Source organism: Rhipicephalus sanguineus, chromosome 1 (assembly GCF_013339695.2).
Source record: "Rhipicephalus sanguineus isolate Rsan-2018 chromosome 1, BIME_Rsan_1.4, whole genome shotgun sequence".
Taxonomy (NCBI): Eukaryota; Metazoa; Arthropoda; class Arachnida; order Ixodida; family Ixodidae; genus Rhipicephalus; species Rhipicephalus sanguineus.
The window spans coordinates 71,948,949-71,966,655 of NC_051176.1; the positions used below are offsets into that span (position 1 = coordinate 71,948,949).

A 17,707-nucleotide genomic window follows, 5' to 3' on the forward strand; every position below is an offset into this window, starting at 1 on the left:
CGTTTTTTTTGTATCCAGCGAAGGTAGGTATAAAAAGAGAAAAATATGGCTCCTTTGAAGAAAGGTCAGTCCTTTTCAATAAGTATGGTTATACATAACGCGGCCTCTCGTACTGCGCTCTCGTAGTGTAGTGGTAATCACGTGCGCTTTACACGCGCAAGGTCCCTGGTTCGATCCCAGGCGAGAGCAGTGTACTTTTATTTTTGTTTTTTTGTATCCAGCGAAGGTAGGTATAAAAAGAGAAAAATATGGCTCCTTTGAAGAAAGGTCAGTCCTTTTCAATAACTATGGTTATACATAACGCGGCCTCTCGTGCTGCGCTCTCGTAGTGTAGTGGTAATCACGTGCGCTTTACACGCGCAAGGTCCCTGGTTCGATCCCAGGCGAGAGCAGTGTTTCAATAACTGTGGTTATACATAACGCGACCTCTCGTACCGCGCTCTCGTAGTGTATTTCCACTTCCGGCCACCGTAGTGAACGGACGCGGAATGTCGTGCTCCTCGAAAGGGGCGGTTTCAGCGGCCCAGCCGGGCCGCGGTATCAGGTTCAACGACACGACTTCGACACAGGACTACCAGCTTATTTTGCCCCAGTTGCCTACAGGTACGACCGTAACCACAACGGTATTTTTGCACGCTGACGTAAAGGCCAGACCTTACCGAGTTGAGCATTTCCGCGATGCTTTGAGCAAACTGCAGCTGATGCCGGAGGTGGTGGCCCTTGGGGCCTATCAGATGAACCACGTGTGGGCGATAACGTTCAAGGACGAAAACGCCAAGAAGAAGATTCTTTCAAGTGCAGCCTTCAGTGTCAAGGAACACAAATGTGTGGTGATAGACCCGTGTAACCAAGATATCCGGATAAAGCTATACTGGCTTTTGCACACTACGCCGGATGAAACCGTAAGGACCGCCCTGCTACCTTTCGGAACTGTGAGCGAAATTTCCCGGGATAAATGGCGTGTACAAGGCTGCGCAGACAAAGGGTCGCACACGCGTTTGGTGTCTCTGCGTTTGAAGTCCGGATACACCGTAGAAGACTTGCCGCATCAACTTCGGGTTGGAGAAGACCATGCCCTCGTGCACGTTCCAGGCAGACCACCACTCTGCCTCCGGTGCCGCGGCACCGGACACATACGGCGCGAGTGCCGAGTACCACGTTGCGGGCTCTGCCGTCGCTTCGGCCACGACGAGACCCAGTGCGTGCGCAGTTACGCAAACGTGACAGGTTCCGGGAGAAGCGAAGCTATGGAAGAGCACTTCATGGACCAAGCTGACGCGGAGGCAACCGTCATGGGGGGCGGTGACTCGGCGGAGACTGAAGATAAACAGCAGGTGACACCCTCCGGGGAGAACAAGGACAAGAACGAAGGTGCGGCTGAACCCGCCGCCAGAAAAAAGGAAGCAACGGAAGGGGACAAGGCCACAGCGAAGAAGAACGTTCCCGAGGAAACCAGCCAGACCAGTGCGGACGGACCAGCCAAGGACCCTACCGACATGGAGTACGCGCAAGTGGTCGTAAAGAGGCCGCTTGAGGTGGATGAAGGGAACGACAACGGGGCAGCTTCTGCCGGTGAACCACTTCCGAAGGCGCCGTTCGTCAGGAGACCAACCTTGAGGATACAACCCAAGGTGCCGCCCGATAGGAGGTCGGCACCATCAACAGAGAAAAAGGCACCGCCAGCAGAACCACCATAGCGGGTATGTTGGCTTGAGAGACTTCCCGACTAAGCTGGGGATAGACGTGCAGTGTAAAAAAAAAAAATTAAAAAATGTGCGCCGCCAGAGAAAACACTTGGGCCTCGCCTGAGAAGGCCAGGCCACTTCAAGAAGAGCGACAAGAAGTAAGTCTGTCACCCGATAATATGAAACAGGCGCAATGCGCGAAACTTGTCTCATCGCTCTCAGTTTCTTCGAACTCGGGCTTTACACTGAAGATAGGCACTTTAAATATACGAGGATTAGCGGCGAAAAAAAAGCAAATGCAGTTAAAGAGAATGCTAATCGAAAATGAGGTAGACGTATTAGCCTTGCAAGAATCTAAGATTGAGAGCGTTGAGCAGGCGGATCGCATGGTGAACCTTTTTAAAACAAATTATAATGTATGTGTATGCCATGCCGTTGGGAAGTCTGGAGGGTGCATTTTATTTTTAAAGAATTCTATTGGTATCATTGAAGAAAGGGTCGCGACTTCTGATGATGGAAGATTAGTTCTGTGTGACTTTTCTTTATGTGGAAAAGAATGGCGAATAGTATGTGTGTACGCGCCAAATATAGCCACCGACAGGAAAGGGTTTTTTGATTATGTAGCCACCTTCCTAAAGTGTGATAGAGTTGTTGTATTGCTCGGAGACTTCAATTGTATTTGCATGGCCGAGGATAGTGTTAAGAATGCACCAGTTCGCGATAAAAGTGCCCTACAGTTGTGTGCAATAACTGAAGAGTGTTGTTTAGTAGACATTGGCGATGTTCTCCGAGGCAGCTATGTGCAATTTACACATTTTCAGCATCAAAGCCATGCTAGACTAGATCGTATATATGTGGTTGATAATATCGTGCCTGTATGCGCGAATTATACCGTGAAACATGTTAGCTGCAGTGATCACAGTCTTGTAATGCTCGAAGTTGGCAGGAAAAAGAGAAATGTGAAGTTTAACTGGGACCTATGGAAGTTAAACGAAAAACTTTTAAAAGACGAGACTTTCGTGAAAGTGGTGAGCCAGAAGGCTCGGGATGCTCTTTGAAATAAGAAAACGAGCGCTATAGAAGTCTGGGAGCAATTTAAAAATGAAGTTAAAATGTACGCAATCGAGAGAGCAGGAGTGGTGAGATATAAAGAAAAGCAAAAAGAAAAAGAGCTCCAGAACACGCTCGATTACCTGCTGAATGCAGATAGCACCTGTGACGTGCCGTTGTGGCCGTCGGAATCTATGGGTTCCGAGGCGGCGTAAGAAAGACGACCGAACACATTGGAGACCAGGAAGGGACTACCAGACCCTTTTCTTTATTCTTCGAATCTCCCGAGCGCGCGCGAGCTCGGCGTTGATCTTCTTCGTTTTCTTCGCGCGAAAGCGCGAGACCCAAACCGAGCGTCGTCTGCTATCGCTCGTGACAGCACCATACCGGGATTGTTTAGCAATGAGATCAAGGATATCAAAAGACAGATGGAAAGCATCGCGGAAGAACGATATATGGGTGCGGTGATAAGAGCGCGAGCGGAACGCTTTACGATGGGTGAAATGCCCACAAAACGTGCGCTTGCGGAAGAAAAGCGATATGCAACTAAAAAAGATATTAAAGGAATCCAATACGAAGGTGTGCTTTCTTCCGAGCAGGATTTTATCGAAATGGCATTTCTTGAAAGGTATCGAAAATTGTTGGGCTCAGAAATGAAAGTTAAAGATTCATTTATAAGAGAGTTTTTAACCCTGATGCCAAAGCTAGAGGATGATGTTAAGGAGAGTCTTGAGATGCCGATTACGATAGGGGAAATTGGCCAAGCAATTGATGACCTTAAGACGGGCAAGTCACCTGGACCCGATGGCATAGGGGCAGGGTTTTACAAAACCTTCAAAGAAGAAATGTCAGAGATGCTACATCGCGTTTTAATGGAGGCATATGATGTGAAGCAACTCCCTCTATCGTTTCGAACAAGTCATGTAATACTCATTCCAAAGACTGAAGACGCTGAAAAATTGCAATCGGTGGAAAACTATAGGCCCATTAGTCTCACAAATGTAGACTATAAGGTATACATGAAAGTTTTGGCAAAAAGACTTCAAACAGTGATTACCAGTGTTGTCGGTTCGCACCAAACGTGCGGAATTAAAGGAAGAAGCATCTTTAATAATATTCATACGGCAAGAACAATTTTGGAATGTTGTGATGCGTCCGGTGGACGTACAGCAATGCTACAGTTAGACTTAGAAAAAGCTTTCGACAGAGTAAGTCATGAAATACTATTTGCATTGCTTGATCACATTAGTGTAGGCGCGGTAATAGCTAACGGGGTGAAAATGGCATACAAGAACTGCTCTGCCAAACTAGTAATAAACAAAAAACTTAGCGCGGACATACAAGTGAAATCTAGTGTGCGCCAAGGATGCCCTTGTTCTGCTCTATTGTTCGCAATATACTTGGAACCCTTTTGCCTGAAAGTGTTGAACAATACAAAGATAACAGGATATCAGTTCTTGTCACATGAAATAAAAGTGTTAGCGTATGCTGATGATATCGCGATATTCTGTCAAAATGAAAAGAGTGTAGAGGAGGCTATAAGGGATGCACGAACCTTCTGCAGTCTCACCGGAAGCGCAATCAGCTGGCACAAGTGTCAAGGTTTCTGGCATGGCGAGTGGAATGAAAAACCAGAAATAATACAGGGGATCACATTTACAAGTACGCCGTCCAAGTATCTTGGAGTTCCTTTGCAGTATTATCAGGAAACCACTGAGCAATGGGCCACGGAAACCGAGCATGTTAAGACAAAAACGACTAAGTGGGGAGGGCGAGATTTTTCGATCTTTGCACGCGCAGCAGTTTGTAATGTGTTTCTCGTAGCGAAAGTCTTTTACATGCTGCAAGTATTATGTATGTCACGAGCATGCGTTCAAAGGTTGCACCGAATATTTGCCGTATTTATATGGGGATCTACGTGGGAGCGTACTGGCAGAGTTAACATTTTTCATAAGGTAAAGAAAGGGGGACTTGGGCTGTCGCACTTGTTCCTCAAACAGATTGTTTTGCGGTTTTTTTATTTAAGAGATCAGAGTGATGGTTTCTTACGCGCTGTGATGCAAGTACGATTGCGGGACAAATTACCGGAATATGTTTTATCGTCATATGGCTCGCACTGCGGGGTGGTGAAGGGTTTTTTGAGAGAAGCTGTGTATGCTTTTCAGTTTCTTCAAGTGCATTTTTCTTTTGATTACTTGGCCTCAGTAACAAAAAAACAACTGTATAAGGATTTAGTTGATATTATGTGCCCTGTACCTTTATACCGTAAAGTGTATGTAGCAGGACGAAATAAGAATGTGTTTAAACGCGTAAATAGAATGCCTATTAGAGCATCAACTAAGACGTTCCTTTTCTTGTTGCACACAGGCACGCTCCCTGTTAAACCATGGCTCAAAGATAAAGGGTTTTATTTGCCTTGGGGTGTTAACTGTATGATTTGCAGGAAGCCCGAAACAATCGAGCACATCTTTTTAGACTGCTATGACTCAGTGTTCCTGTGGGACGTCCTTCAAAGGACGATAAAGAAAGACTTTCAGCTCACGCCATTCGGTATTCGCTTCTTGCCATGGGAGCCAACAGATGACGTGCCATGTGATCTGATAATGCTTATTGCTATGCATAGCATGTGGAAAACTAGAATGGATTATAGACATGAACACGAAGATCCAAAACCTGCTAAGGTGTATTTACATGAATATCTGTTATATGTTAGAAGTGTGTTACGTGAACTGCACGAGCCACCTCACTGGTTACCCACACTTGACAGATTGCTGACAGCGAAATATTTCTGACTATGCAACACGGGACAAGCTGTCGGTCCCGTTTTTTTTAGAATGTACATATAAGTGTCTTGTGAAATGATGAATTCAGAGATATGAATTCTTGTGCGCTGTGTTCTGTAATTTGTGCTAATAAACCAGGCAATAAAGAAAAAAAAAAAAAAAAACTCTCGTAGTGTAGTGGTAATCACGTGCGCTTTACACGCGCAAGGTCCCTGGTTCGATCCCAGGCGAGAGCAGTGTACTTTTATTTTCGTTTTTTTTTATCCAGCGAAGGTAGGTATAAAAAGAGAAATATTTGGCTCCTTTGAAGAAAGGTCAGTCCTTTTCAATAAGTATGGTTATACATAACGCGGCCTCTCGTGCTGCGCTCTCGTAGTGTAGTGGTAATCACGTGCGCTTTACACGCGCAAGGTCCCTGGTTCGATCCCAGGCGAGAGCAGTGTACTTTTATTTTCGTTTTTTTGTATCCAGCGAAGGTAGGTATAAAAAGAGAAAAATATGGCTCCTTTGAAGAAAGGTCAGTCCTTTTCAATAACTATGGTTATACATAACGCGGCCTCTCGTGCTGCGCTCTCGTAGTGTAGTGGTAATCACGTGCGCTTTACACGCGCAAGGTCCCTGGTTCGATCCCAGGCGAGAGCAGTGTACTTTTATTTTTGTTTTTTTTGTATCCAGCGAAGGTAGGTATAAAAAGAGAAAAATATGGCTCCTTTGAAGAAAGGTCAGTCCTTTTCAATTACTATGGTTATACATAACGCGGCCTCTCGTACTGCGCTCTCGTAGTGTTGTGGTAATCACGTGCGCTTTACACGCGCAAGGTCCCTGGTTCGATCCCAGGCGAGAGCTGTGTACTTTTATTTTCGTTTTTTTTGTATCCAGCGAAGGTAGGTATAAAAAGAGAAAAATATGGCTCCTTTCAAGAAAGGTCAGTCCTTTTCAATTACTATGGTTATACATAACGCGGCCTCTCGTACTGCGCTCTCGTAGTGTAGTGGTAATCACGTGCGCTTTACACGGGCAAGGTCCCTGGATCGATCCCAGGCGAGAGCAGTGTACTTTTATTTTTGTTTTTTTTGTATCCAGCGAAGGTAGGTATAAAAAGAGAAAAATATGGCTCCTTTGAAGAAAGGTCAGTCTTCTTCAATAACTATGGTTATACCTAACGCGGCCTCTCGTACTGCGCTCTCGTAGTGTAGTGGTAATCACGTGCGCTTTACACGCGCAAGGTCCCTGGTTCGATCCCAGGCGAGAGCAGTGTACTTTTATTTTCGTTTTTTTTGTATCCAGCGAAGGTAGGTATAAAAAGAGAAAAATATGGCTCCTTTGAAGAAAGGTCAGTCCTTTTCAATTACTATGGTTATACATAACGCGGCCTCTCGTACTGCGCTCTCGTAGTGTAGTGGTAATCACGTGCGCTTTACACGCGCAAGGTCCCTGGTTCGATCCCAGGCGAGAGCAGTGTACTTTTATTTTTGTTTTTTTTTGTATCCAGCGAAGGTAGGTATAAAAAGAGAAAAATATGGCTCCTTTGAAGAAAGGTCAGTCTTCTTCAATAACTATGGTTATACATACCGCGACCTCTCGTACTGCGCTCTCGTAGTGTAGTGGTAATCACGTGCGCTTTACACGCGCAAGGTCCCTGGTTCGATCCCAGGCGAGAGCAGTGTACTTTTATTTTCGTTTTTTTGTATCCAGCGAAGGTAGGTATAAAAAGAGAAAAATATGGCTCCTTTGAAGAAAGGTCAGTCCTTTTCAATAACTATTGTTATACATAACGCGGCCTCTCGTGCTGCGCTCTCGTAGTGTAGTGGTAATCACGTGCGCTTTACACGCGCAAGGTCCCTGGTTCGATCCCAGGCGAGAGCAGTGTACTTTTATTTTTGTTTTTTTGTATCCAGCGAAGGTAGGTATAAAAAGAGAAAAATATGGCTCCTTTGAAGAAAGGTCAGTCCTTTTCAATAACTATGGTTATACATAACGCGGCCTCTCGTACTGCGCTCTCGTAGTGTAGTGGTAATCACGTGCGCTTTACACGCGCAAGGTCCCTGGTTCGATCCCAGGCGAGAGCAGTGTTTCAATAACTGTGGTTATACATAACGCGACCTCTCGTACCGCGCTCTCGTAGTGTAGTGGTAATCACGTGCGCTTTACACGCGCAAGGTCCCTGGTTCGATCCCAGGCGAGAGCAGTGTACTTTTATTTTTGTTTTTTTGTATCCAGCGAAGGTAGGTATAAAAAGAGAAAAATATGGCTCCTTTGAAGAAAGGTCAGTCCTTTTCAATAAGTATGGTTATACATAACGCGACCTCTCGTGCTGCGCTCTCGTAGTGTAGTGGTAATCACGTGCGCTTTACACGCGCAAAGTCCCTGGTTCGATCCCAGGCGAGAGCAGTGTACTTTTATTTTTGTTTTTTTTTGTATCCAGCGAAGGTAGGTATAAAAAGAGAAATATATGGCTCCTTTGAAGAAAGGTCAGTCCTTTTCAATAACTATGGTTATACATAACGCGGCCTCTCGTACTGCGCTCTCGTAGTGTAGTGGTAATCACGTGCGCTTTACACGCGCAAGGTCCCTGGTTCGATCCCAGGCGAGAGCAGTGTTTCAATAACTGTGGTTATACATAACGCGACCTCTCGTACCGCGCTCTCGTAGTGTAGTGGTAATCATGTGCGCTTTACACGCGCAAGGTCCCTGGTTCGATCCCAGGCGAGAGCAGTGTTCTTTTATTTTTGTTTTTTTTTGTATCCAGCGAATGTAGGTGTAAAAAGAGAAAAATATGGCTCCTCTGAAGAAAGGTCAGTCTTCTTCAATAACTATGGTTATACATAACGCGACCTCTCGTACTGCGCTCTCGTAGTGTAGTGGTAATCACGTGCGCTTTACACGCGCAAGGTCCCTGGTTCGATCCCAGGCGACAGCAGTGTACTTTTATTTTTGTTTTTTTTGTATCCAGCGAAGGTAGGTATAAAAAGAGAAATATATGGCTCCTTTGAAGAAAGGTCAGTCCTTTTCAATAACTATGGTTATACATAACGCGGCCTCTCGTGCTGCGCTCTCGTAGTGTGATTCTACTTCCGGCAGCCGAGCTGTTCGGACGGGTGAATCATGGGCTCCGACGGAGCAGCTTTTGCGGCACCAAGCCGCGGTAACAGGCTTATCGATGATAACGAGGAAGCGAATTATCAGTTTATTTTGCCACCTTTGCCGAAGGGACATGTCGTAAAGAACACTGTGTTTTTGCATGGCGACGTGCGAGCAAGGCCCTACAGGGTCGAAGATTTCCGCGACGCGCTCGACGCGACTGGATTGTTGCCGGAGGTCGTGGCCCTTTGGGCATACCAGATCAACCACGTATGGGCGGTCACCTTTTCGAGCGACGACGCGGTAAAGAAATTGCTGGCATTCAAGGAGCTCAACGTGAAGGGGCGTCGCTGCGTCGTCGTCGACCCTCAAGACCAGCAGGTACGTCTCCGCCTTCATTGGCTCCTGTATTGGGTGGCGGACGAAGATGTAAAAACAGCGCTGGCAGCCTTCGGCAAAGTCATTGAAGTGACGCGAGAACGTTGGCGCGTCAGAGGCGTCGGTGACAAGGATTCGACGTCACGGACGGTACTCTTGAAACTGAAGAGCGGATTGAAAGTCGACGACCTGCCGCACCAAATCCGAGTTGCAGGTGAACTGGCCCTTGTTGTGGCTCCGGGACGGCCTATGCAGTGCCTACGGTGCAAGGGAGACGGCCACGTCCGGCGCGAGTGCAAGGTGCCGCGATGTTCGCGATGCCGAATCTTTGGGCACTCTGAAGACCAGTGCGTACGCACCTACGCCGCAGCCGTGGGGCCACCAGCGAGTGAAATACACATGGAGTTGAGAATGGATGCTGCTGAAGCCGAGGACGCCGCCAAGGGGGCTGGGGTCCAGGAGACCGCCAGCGACGTGGCGGAGACGTCGAAGACAGAGGGAGGTGCGGAAGGTGAACCTGTAACCTCCGAAAAGAAAGACCGGGCGACACTGAGTCATGCAGAAGAAAGGGAAAACCGCCCTTTAGTCGACGATGCCACGCACGGACCAGAGGGAGGGAACCCGTCCCAGAGCAGCGACGATACGGATACAAGTGGCCACGCTTCTTCCAAAAGACCGTTGGACACTACCGACGAGAAAACTACTGAGAGCCACGCCGACGGGCCGCCTGCAAAGACAACTGTGACGAGAAGGACCAGCATCAGGCCCCGCCCAAACATCCCGCGAGATAGAAAGGGTGGCGACAAGCCACAACAGACCACGGACCACGCCAGACCAACGGATGGTCCCGGAGACGTCTAGCCACAGGCTAGACGTGGTGGTGAGCACCGAGCTCCGGGCCTCTCTTTCTCTGTCCCGTTCTAGCAATGGCAACCTACCCGACGCTTAGCTTAGGCACGCTAAACGTGAGAGGTCTGGCCGCCAAGCGTAAACAAAGTCAAGTGTACAGGATGATGGTGGACCAAGACCTCGATGTTTTAGCCGTGCAGGAGACAAAGGTCGAAGGGGAGGAGGAGACCCGGGGCATGTTGCTAAGGTTTACGTCGATGTACTACGCGGTAGTGAGCCACGCTAAAGGAACGTCAGCGGGCGTTATTTTATTTATGAGGAAAATGCCCGGGCTATCTATCGAAAATTATTATTCGTGTCCTTCGGGCAGACTAGTGTACATTGACTTTACTGTTTGTGATGTTATGTGGCGAGTTTTGTGTGTATATTCACCGAACAGTTGTGATGAACGCACTCAGTTTTTGTCCTCCCTAAAAACGCACATCTGCATGCAGAGAAAAGTTATTATTCTAGGAGATTTTAACTGTGTACTCAGAGATCGAGACAGAACAGGCAGGAGAACAAATGATAAAAGCTGCCATGCACTCAATGAATTATTGGCAGAGTGTGACTTAGACGGCGTGGCTGAATGCCTAGTCGGAACACGCGATGTTCAATACACGCACTTTCAGGGCAATAGTCACGCTCGTCTGGACAGGATGTACGTGTCTCTAGACGTGATGCCCCTGTGCCGCAGCTACGCAGTGACGCCTCTTTCATTTACAGATCATTGTTTGGTAAAGACATGTATCGGACACAAAAGAAAACGCAACACCTTCACGTGGGAGATGTGGAAAATGAATTCCAAATTGTTAAAGGACGAGCTTTTTCTAAGCAACGTGCAGAAACACTTGAAAGAAGTAGAAAATAACAAGGTGCAAATCGCTGAAAGGTGGGAACATTTCAAACAGCGAGTTAAGTTAACCGCCATCGAACGATCATATAAAGTAAGGCAGGAAGAAAGAGCTAAAGAGAAAGAACTAAGGACGGTATTGGAAAAATTAACGGCTTTAGAAAGCAGCCAACCGGGCGTTTACAAAGATGACTTGCGCAGCATTAAAGCGAAATTGGAGCTCTGCGATGAAGAGCGATATCGGGGAGCGATTATTCGCGCTAGGGCCGAGGCACTGACAGCAGATGAGGCGCCAACTAAACGCGCGCTCGGGCTGGAAAAGTCGCATGCGCGGCGCAACCATATAGACGCAATAGAAATAGATTGTCACGAAATAACTGACTGTGACGGTATAGCACATGCGTTTTTCGAGCACTTCCAACAACTTTATGCATCGAGAGCTGTTGACGTAGACGCTTTTAGATCTGCCTTTTTGGGACGTATGCCGCAACTCAACGATGATACGAAGAACAGGCTAGAGGCACCGATATCAGTCCACGAAGTTGAAAAAAGCAATCGACAACTTAAAAATAGGAAAGTCGCCCGGTCCAGACGGCCTAAGTGCTGCCTTTTATAAACAGTTTAAGTCAGAGTTAGCGCCCTTGCTCGCGGACGTGTTTAACAAAGCGTATGAAGTAAACGCACTGCCTTATTCTTTCGGGGAAGCGCACACCGTGCTCATCCCCAAGTCAGATCAGCCTGCGAAACTGAAACATGTTACGTCGTACAGACCAATATCGCTTACGAAGAGCGATTACAAAATATTCATGAAGATAATCGCAGACAGGTTACAATCAGTAATGAAAACCATCGTAGGCAGGCACCAAACATGCGGCATCAAAGGACGTACCATGAACACCAACATACACATAAGGAGATCGATTCTGGAATGCTGTGACGCGTTGAGGGAGCGAGTCGCAATTCTCCAACTTGATTTGGAGAAGGCCTTTGATTGTGTTGCTCATATTATTCTAAGAGCCATTCTTGAGCATATAAACGTCGGGTCCATAATTGCTGACGGGATAGCCATGGCGTACCGGAACAGCACCACTAAGCTCATAATTAACAAGTCACTGGGGGCCCCCATCAGCATACAACGTTCTGTGCGTCAGGGCTGCCCAGCCAGCCCACTTTTGTTCTGTATTTATCTAGAGTGTCTGTGTTTGGCAGTGATTGAGAACAAATGTATTCAAGGATTTACAATGCAAGCGACAGAAGTCAAACTCCTGGCCTATGCTGATGACGTAGCCGTGTGTTGTAAAGACAAGCAGAGTGTTTTGCAAACGATAAATGTTGTTAAAAACTTCGGTGAAATCACTGGCAGTAGAGTGAACTGGAGCAAATGCCTCGGTATTTGGCATGGGGAATGGCCTGAAACCCCTGCTATATTTGCCAATGTCAAGTGGTCGACAGTGCCAGCAAGGTACTTAGGCGCACCGCTTCAAGCTTACAAAGTGACGAATACTGGCAGGACGAGCATAGAACTGCTAAAGAGAAGGCTGAAGCTTGGAAAGCTAAGCACTTTTCAGTATTTGCCAGGGCTACTATCTGCAACTTGTTTTTCGTTGCTAGGCTATGGTATGTTATGCAATTCATTTTCTGTAATAGGGTGAATGTGCAGAAATTGCACAGAGTGTTTGCCGTGTTTGTGTGGGGTTCCGGATGGGACAGATGTAGTCGCAACAATTTGTTCAGAAGGGTGAAAGATGGAGGGTTAGGGCTGGCCCACCTGTTTGTGAGGCAACTAGTTGGACGGTTCCTATTCTTCCGCGACAACGAGGACCCATTTCTGCAAACAGTCTGTAAAGTGAGGCTCGCGCATTTGTTGCCAGAATTAATTGTATGTTCTCAAAGTGTGCCGGCGGCAGTGTTCGGTTTTTACCGAGAAATTGTATTCAGTGTTCGTTTCCTTGCTGTACGTTATTCGAAAGAATACCTGTTTACGGTCACAAGGAAAAAGCTGCGCAATGATGTATTGGACAGCCTTTTTCCCCCGCCGCTGTACAGGGCGATATACAGTCGAGGTCCAGGTCAGAATGTTCTCAAACGTGTCAAAAGAATGCAGATGTCGCCAGGTATCAAAAGTTTCTTTTTCAAACTGCACACAGGTACACTTTCAGTTGCAACCTTTTAGAAGAAAGGGGCTTTTACATGCCATGGGGATCGCAATGTATCATATGCAAACAACCTGAGACAATAGACCACGTATTCTTACACTGCTGGGAGGGAGTGTATTTTTGGGACATTTTACAGCGAACAGTAAAGAAAGAATTTCCACTTGACCCCCACGGCATCAGATATTTGCCGATAGGAGATGAGGACGGAACACCTTTCGATCAGATAATGGTAACTGGCCTCTACTGTATATGGCGCTCACGCATGGCAGGCTTCTATTGTGATCCCGATAGAAGACCAGTCCATGTGTATTTTCGAGAACAAGTAACTCGTTTTCTTGATGTGATGGCTGCACAAGAGTGTCCGCCACCATGGCTGGCCAGAATAGAACCCCTGGCCAATCTTAAGGAATTCTAAACAACGCCTGTTCCGATTTGACAGGTGGCAGTTATTTATTTATTTGTAATGGATAAGCATTCCACTTAGTTGTGTACATATGTTGTTTATGTTGATGCTCTCATGTACTGCTGATTACAGGCAATAAAGAAAAAAAAAAAGCTCTCGTAGTGTAGTGGTAATCACGTGCGCTTTACACGCGCAAGGTCCCTGGTTCGATCCCAGGCGAGAGCAGTGTACTTTTATTTTTGTTTTTTTGTATGAAGCGAAGGTAGGTATAAAAAGAGAAAAATATGGCTCCTTTGAAGAAAGGTCAGTCTTCTTCAATAACTATGGTTATACATAACGCGACCTCTCGTGCTGCGCTCTCGTAGTGTAGTGGTAATCACGTGCGCTTTACACGCGCAAGGTCCCTGGTTCGATCCCAGGCGAGAGCAGTGTACTTTTATTTTTGTTTTTTTTTTGTATGAAGCGAAGGTAGGTATAAAAAGAGAAATATATGGCTCCTTTGAAGAAAGGTCAGTCTTCTTCAATAACTATGGTTATACATAACGCGACCTCTCGTGCTGCGCTCTCGTAGTGTAGTGGTAATCACGTGCGCTTTACACGCGCAAGGTCCCTGGTTCGATCCCAGGCGAGAGCAGTGTACTTTTCTTTTGTTTTTTTTGTATCCAGAGAAGGTAGGTATAAAAAGAGAAAAATATGGCTCCTTTGAAGAAAGGTCAGTCCTTTTCAATAAGTATGGTTATACATAACGCGCCCTCTCGTACTGCGCTCTTGTAGTGTAGTGGTAATCACGTGCACTTTACGCGCGCAAGAAGTTGCCAGGGCTTCAAGTGAACGCTCATTTTTCGTGTGCGTCAGGCCGGTGTGCCTTTCTTGACTTTTCAATGTACAACACCGAATGGCGTGTCGTATGTGCATATGTGCCCAACAAAGTTGAAGATAGGGCCTTGTTCTTTTGTGGCCTCGAACAACGGCTAAGTTCAGGAAGAAAGTTAGTATTGTTAGGGGATTTTAACTGTGTCCTCAGTTCCCATGACAAAACGAGCGCTCGGTCTTTTAGAGATCAGAGCACGGATATGTTGATGAGAATCGTCGAGAAGTGGGACCTCGAGGACGTTGCCGAAAGTTTTCAATGTTCGGGTGTATTGAAGTACACGCGCTTCGAAGGCCCTAGCTATGCACGACTCGACCGCATTTATGTATCGGTCGGCATACTTCCTGAATGTGCTAGTTACGAGGTAGTCCCGGTGTCCTTTTCTGATCATTGCTTAGTCCAGTGCTCTATCGGAATTACCAAGAGAAGTAACTCGTTTTCGTGGGAAACCTGGAAATTAAATAGCAAGCTTCTGGAGGACGAAGAATACAATTCGACAGTAATGGAGGAAATTGGCAAATTAGATCCTAGCAAAAGCCTGCACGTTTGGCAACAATGGGAGCTGCTTAAAGAAACATTAAAATTAAAAGCAATTAACAGGGCTACGAGCATTCGGTATAGCGAGAAACGGAAAGAGACTGAATTAAAAGCGCTGCTTGATAAGCTACTCAAGCAGGAATGCCGAGCCCCGGGAAAATGGATTGAAGACATTAGAAAACTGAAGCAAAAGATAGAGCAACTGGACGAAGAGCGTTATCGGGGTGCGCTTGTGAGGGCAAGGGCAGAGGACACCGCTGCAGGCGAAACGCCAACGAAACGTGCGCTATGCTTAGAAAAGGCACGCGCCGAAAGGAACCACATACACGAAATCGAATGGGGTGGTACCTTATCAAAAGACACAGAGGGCATAAAAAGAGCTTTCACAGAATATTATCAGGCGCTGTTCGCATTGCAAAACGTAGACTTTGAAAGCTTCAAAAATGAATTTCTGTCTGGTTTACCCTGTCTGGACGACGAAAGGAAGGAAAGTTTGGAGCGTGCAATAACAGTGGCCGAAGTGGAGCATGCTATAGACAAGTTAAATCCTGGAAAGTCCCCAGGACCGGATGGATTCACTGCCGCGTTTTATAAAATGTTTAAACATGAAATAATCCCGATTCTGACAGTTATATTTAATGAAGCGTATAAATTGAACACATTGCCTCCATCATACAGGTCTTCCCACACTGTTCTCATACCCAAGACCGAGGATGTACATAAACTCAGATCCGTAACAGCCTATCGACCCATAGCCCTAACCAACGTTGAGTATAAAATATATATGAAAGTATTGGCTCGAAGATTGCAGACAGTCATAAAGGACATCGTCGGGCCTCACCAGACATGTGGCATCAAAGGGCGATCTATTGTCCTAAATATCCATAAAGCGCGGAGCATACTGGAATATTGCGATTTTTCATATGAGCAGGTTGCCATATTGCAGATTGATCTGGAAAAGGCTTTTGATTGTGTTGATCACAAAATTTTGTTTGCTGTTTTAAATCATGCTAATGTCGGTTCTGTCATCTGCGAGGGAGTGGCCCTGGCGTACCGAAACTGCACGACCAGGTTGATAGTGAATAAGAGTGTGGGGGCCCCCATTAGTGTGCAACGTTCGGTTCGTCAGGGTTGCCCCTTCAGCCCCCTGTTATTTTGTATTTATATTGAAACATTGTGCTTGAAGGTAATCAACAACAATAAAATCAATGGGTTCCGATTACACGCAGCCGAAGTCAAGCTGCTGGCGTATGCAGATGATGTAGCCGTTTTCACAAAGGATAAACAGAGTATAGAACAGGCTGTCAAAACTGTGCGTGATTTCAGCCAAGCTACAGGAAGCGGTGTTAACTGGTCCAAGTGCCTAGGGCTCTGGCACGGATCGTGGCCAACGAAACCTGACCACTTTGCTAACGTGCCCTGGGTGACGACCCCGGGCAAGTACTTGGGCGTCCCGCTGGAGTGTTATCGCGACAGCGATCACTATTGGAAAAGTCAGGCTAAGGACACACGGGAGAAAGCAGAGAAGTGGAAATCAGGTGCCCTATCGATCTTTGCCAGAGCCACTATTTGCAACCTGTTTTTCATAAGCAAGCTCTGGTACGTTATGCAAGTGCTGCATTGCTCACGGACTAACGTGCAAAAGTTCCACAGGATATTTGCCACTTTTGTCTGGGCTTCTGGGTGGGAACGGTGCAGCCGTACCAACTTGTTCCGACGGGTAAAAGACGGAGGGCTCGGACTGGGTCACCTCTTCTTCCGTCAGCTGGTTAACCGGTTTTTGTTCTTTAGAGATGTCACCGATCCTTTCCTGCGCACCATATGCCAATTGCGACTAGGTAGACTGCTGCCTGAGTATGTTGTCTCAACTGAAGAGTGTGTAGGAGGGATTGGTGGCTTTTATAAAGAAATAGTGTCGAGTGTCAGATTTCTTAGCGTACGGTTTTCGAGAGAATATCTTGCCAATGTGAAACGAAAGGAACTTTACTTTGCTCTTTGTGATGTTGTGTTGCCTGTGCCGTTGTACAGGTCATTGTACGAGGGAGGCCCAGGCAGCAATGTTTTAAAGAGAGTTAAAAAAATGCACGTGCAGCCTGGAACGAAAACATTTTTCTTTAAGCTGCATTCGGGAACATTGCCAGTGAAAACTTTTTTAGATGGAAAGGGGTGTTTTTTGCCTTGGGGCACGCATTGTATAATATGCAAGTTACCGGAAACAATAGATCATGTTTTTTTACATTGTTGGGAGGGGGGTTTATTTCTGGGATGTGTTGCAGAGAGCAATTAAGAAAGAATTTCCCTTGTACCCGTACGGCATTCGATTCCTGAGTGTACAGAACGAAGATGGCGTTCCATTTGACGCAATCATGCTCATGGGCCTCCACTCTTTGTGGCGCTCGAGAATGGCAGGTCAGCATTTTGACAAGGATGCGCGGCCTGCCCGAGCTTATTTCAGAGAGAGTGTACACTGGTTCATCGAGATACATAAAACGGCACCGGAACCGCCCGAGTGGCTCTCAAGAGTAGAGCCACTTGTCACTTTGCCTGAATTTTAAACTGACGATACCGGCACTTTGCCGGTTGAAATTTTTGTCCTCATGTACAGTGTACATAGGGTAGGTTTATAACAATGTTGTCTGTGTAATGTGTTTGTACCAAAGCCAGGTAATAAAGAAAAAAAAAAGTAGTGGTAATCACGTGCACTTTACGCGCGCAAGGTCCCTGGTTCGATCCCAGGCGAGAGCAGTGTACTTTTCTTTTGTTTTTTTTTTTGTATCCAGAGAAGGTAGGTATAAAAAGAGAAAAATATGGCTCCTTTGAAGAAAGGTCAGTCCTTTTCAATAAGTATGGTTATACATAACGCGCCCTCTCGTACTGCGCTCTCGTAGTGTAGTGGTAATCACGTGCGCTTTACACGCGCAAGGTCCCCGGTTCGATCCCAGGCGAGAGCAGTGTACTTCTGTTTTTTTTTGTATCCAGAGAAGGTAGGTATAAAAAGAGAAAAATATGGTTCTTTCGAAGA

At 46.4% G+C, this 17,707-nt stretch overlaps 21 non-coding genes across 21 annotated transcripts; all 21 read left to right on the top strand.

Moving 5' to 3' along the window:
• Nucleotides 1–116: 116 nt before the first annotated feature.
• On the top strand, nucleotides 117–189 carry Trnav-uac (transfer RNA valine (anticodon UAC)). The gene has a single exon. It is a non-coding gene; the product is annotated as a tRNA-Val (tRNA).
• A 130-nt stretch (nucleotides 190–319) lies between these two features.
• Trnav-uac (transfer RNA valine (anticodon UAC)) lies at nucleotides 320–392 on the top strand. The gene has a single exon. It is a non-coding gene; the product is annotated as a tRNA-Val (tRNA).
• A 5,289-nt stretch (nucleotides 393–5,681) lies between these two features.
• On the top strand, nucleotides 5,682–5,754 carry Trnav-uac (transfer RNA valine (anticodon UAC)). The gene has a single exon. It is a non-coding gene; the product is annotated as a tRNA-Val (tRNA).
• A 130-nt stretch (nucleotides 5,755–5,884) lies between these two features.
• On the top strand, nucleotides 5,885–5,957 carry Trnav-uac (transfer RNA valine (anticodon UAC)). The gene has a single exon. It is a non-coding gene; the product is annotated as a tRNA-Val (tRNA).
• A 130-nt stretch (nucleotides 5,958–6,087) lies between these two features.
• On the top strand, nucleotides 6,088–6,160 carry Trnav-uac (transfer RNA valine (anticodon UAC)). Its single transcript has one exon. It is a non-coding gene; the product is annotated as a tRNA-Val (tRNA).
• Nucleotides 6,161–6,291: 131 nt separating this feature from the next.
• Nucleotides 6,292–6,364, top strand: Trnav-uac (transfer RNA valine (anticodon UAC)). The gene has a single exon. It is a non-coding gene; the product is annotated as a tRNA-Val (tRNA).
• Nucleotides 6,365–6,495: 131 nt separating this feature from the next.
• Trnav-uac (transfer RNA valine (anticodon UAC)) lies at nucleotides 6,496–6,568 on the top strand. The gene has a single exon. It is a non-coding gene; the product is annotated as a tRNA-Val (tRNA).
• Nucleotides 6,569–6,699: 131 nt separating this feature from the next.
• Nucleotides 6,700–6,772, top strand: Trnav-uac (transfer RNA valine (anticodon UAC)). The gene has a single exon. It is a non-coding gene; the product is annotated as a tRNA-Val (tRNA).
• A 131-nt stretch (nucleotides 6,773–6,903) lies between these two features.
• Trnav-uac (transfer RNA valine (anticodon UAC)) lies at nucleotides 6,904–6,976 on the top strand. The gene has a single exon. It is a non-coding gene; the product is annotated as a tRNA-Val (tRNA).
• A 132-nt stretch (nucleotides 6,977–7,108) lies between these two features.
• Trnav-uac (transfer RNA valine (anticodon UAC)) lies at nucleotides 7,109–7,181 on the top strand. The gene has a single exon. It is a non-coding gene; the product is annotated as a tRNA-Val (tRNA).
• Nucleotides 7,182–7,311: 130 nt separating this feature from the next.
• Trnav-uac (transfer RNA valine (anticodon UAC)) lies at nucleotides 7,312–7,384 on the top strand. Its single transcript has one exon. It is a non-coding gene; the product is annotated as a tRNA-Val (tRNA).
• A 130-nt stretch (nucleotides 7,385–7,514) lies between these two features.
• Nucleotides 7,515–7,587, top strand: Trnav-uac (transfer RNA valine (anticodon UAC)). The gene has a single exon. It is a non-coding gene; the product is annotated as a tRNA-Val (tRNA).
• Nucleotides 7,588–7,633: 46 nt separating this feature from the next.
• On the top strand, nucleotides 7,634–7,706 carry Trnav-uac (transfer RNA valine (anticodon UAC)). Its single transcript has one exon. It is a non-coding gene; the product is annotated as a tRNA-Val (tRNA).
• A 130-nt stretch (nucleotides 7,707–7,836) lies between these two features.
• Nucleotides 7,837–7,909, top strand: Trnav-uac (transfer RNA valine (anticodon UAC)). The gene has a single exon. It is a non-coding gene; the product is annotated as a tRNA-Val (tRNA).
• Nucleotides 7,910–8,041: 132 nt separating this feature from the next.
• On the top strand, nucleotides 8,042–8,114 carry Trnav-uac (transfer RNA valine (anticodon UAC)). Its single transcript has one exon. It is a non-coding gene; the product is annotated as a tRNA-Val (tRNA).
• Nucleotides 8,115–8,160: 46 nt separating this feature from the next.
• On the top strand, nucleotides 8,161–8,233 carry Trnav-uac (transfer RNA valine (anticodon UAC)). The gene has a single exon. It is a non-coding gene; the product is annotated as a tRNA-Val (tRNA).
• A 132-nt stretch (nucleotides 8,234–8,365) lies between these two features.
• Nucleotides 8,366–8,438, top strand: Trnav-uac (transfer RNA valine (anticodon UAC)). The gene has a single exon. It is a non-coding gene; the product is annotated as a tRNA-Val (tRNA).
• A 4,991-nt stretch (nucleotides 8,439–13,429) lies between these two features.
• On the top strand, nucleotides 13,430–13,502 carry Trnav-uac (transfer RNA valine (anticodon UAC)). The gene has a single exon. It is a non-coding gene; the product is annotated as a tRNA-Val (tRNA).
• A 130-nt stretch (nucleotides 13,503–13,632) lies between these two features.
• On the top strand, nucleotides 13,633–13,705 carry Trnav-uac (transfer RNA valine (anticodon UAC)). Its single transcript has one exon. It is a non-coding gene; the product is annotated as a tRNA-Val (tRNA).
• A 133-nt stretch (nucleotides 13,706–13,838) lies between these two features.
• On the top strand, nucleotides 13,839–13,911 carry Trnav-uac (transfer RNA valine (anticodon UAC)). The gene has a single exon. It is a non-coding gene; the product is annotated as a tRNA-Val (tRNA).
• A 3,652-nt stretch (nucleotides 13,912–17,563) lies between these two features.
• Trnav-uac (transfer RNA valine (anticodon UAC)) lies at nucleotides 17,564–17,636 on the top strand. The gene has a single exon. It is a non-coding gene; the product is annotated as a tRNA-Val (tRNA).
• The last annotated feature ends 71 nt before the right edge of the window (nucleotides 17,637–17,707 follow it).